Here is a 1535-nt window from a genome sequence, read left to right on the forward strand (position 1 = left end):
CAGGAAGGAAAAGGACTGCTTCCGAGGATCCGGAAGCCGAAGCCTCCAAACGGGAGAAGAAGTCTCCCACAGAGGGTCCTGCCTAGGGGGGGTGCCTTTTGCCGCACAAAGTCGCGAGGGGATCAGCCCTCCAACGAGTCGTAAGTGATCCAAAAATACTTTAATAGTAAAGGTATGCTATCTTTTTCTGAGAAAATAACCACCGCATATATCTTGCAGTTCAGGCCTTAGCCCCTCTTAGATGAGCTCGTCTTCGAGGGATCTTCTTCCAGAGATGATGGAGAGCGAAATGCCTTCTCCGGACTCCTCCGCTCAAGAAGCAGGCGACCCCGAAGTGTCGTCACGGAGGGCCTCTCCGGATCCGGTGAGGCCAGAAGATAATCCCATAGATCCCCAAAGTCCCCAGCGTCCGGCTCCCAAAGAGAGCAGACAAAAGAGTTCGGCACCGTCTGGTGTGCGGTCGGACGTTCTAAGGGAGTTGGTGGGGCGAGCGACCATCTCAAAAGAACACCGTATGCTGATGGGTACGGTGATGGAGAGAATCTCGTCCGCCGAAAGTGGATTACATGAAGCCTTTATGAGTCTATTGATAGGCTTTGAGGTACGTGAGATAATATGTGATAGTACTGCACATGTTAGGTGTGCCTTGTGTAGATAGTAGCCCCTGAGACTCTGGTTGTCGTCGAGAACGGCGATGAACAGAGGATCATATTCCTAGTCAATAACCAGACTGCCCCTATGTGCAGGTGGTGGAAGCTCCAGTGGCTAGCCGGACTAGTGAGTTTGCCAAATTAAAACGGCAACTGGATGCGGTAGACGCCGACATCGAGCTTGTTAATAAGAGGCTTGACGAGGCACATGATAAGTGTTATTATCTGGTGAACGTCACATAGTAAGAGCAGCATGATGCCAGTATCTTTAACATGTTGTGACTGCAGATGGAGCTGCCACCGTGGAAACCTTGCAGGCAGAACTTGCCCGAGCCAAGGAACAAGCGAGGATGAGTAATGCCGCTGCTTTGAAGGCGACCGAAGAATTGAAAGCCGAGAAGGCCGCACATTGCAAGAGCCAAGAGAATATGGCCAAGATGGCCGTAGAATTAAAAGACACTACCGACCGTTGCCGGGTCCTTGAAAGAGAAAACCGAGTGAAGGCAACGGACCTTGAGAAGGCCACGACGGCGGACAAAGACACCCGTTCTGCTATGAGAGCGAAGAAGGAGGAGCTGCGGGAAGCCGGGGATATTGCGGCTGGGAAACCCTTCATGTTACAGAGGAAGTTCGGAGATCCACGGTATGCCCCTCTGGATCAGCTATGGAGTTCGGCAGATGCGTATATGGATTTGGCGGCGAGCGCTGCCGATGCGGCCAAATACTTCCAAGGTTAGACAAATCGTGAAGTGGACAAGCTGTTCTGGTCATAGTTCCACATTCCAGAGCATCCGCTTTCATTGACTGACCAGCTAGCCGAATGGGCTGAACTGAATAGGTTGTCCGGACTTGCCATGAGGTCTGTTGTGGATCAGCTATGGCCGG

Source organism: Triticum dicoccoides, chromosome 7A, assembly GCF_002162155.2.
Source record: "Triticum dicoccoides isolate Atlit2015 ecotype Zavitan chromosome 7A, WEW_v2.0, whole genome shotgun sequence".
NCBI lineage: Eukaryota > Viridiplantae > Streptophyta > Magnoliopsida > Poales > Poaceae > Triticum > Triticum dicoccoides.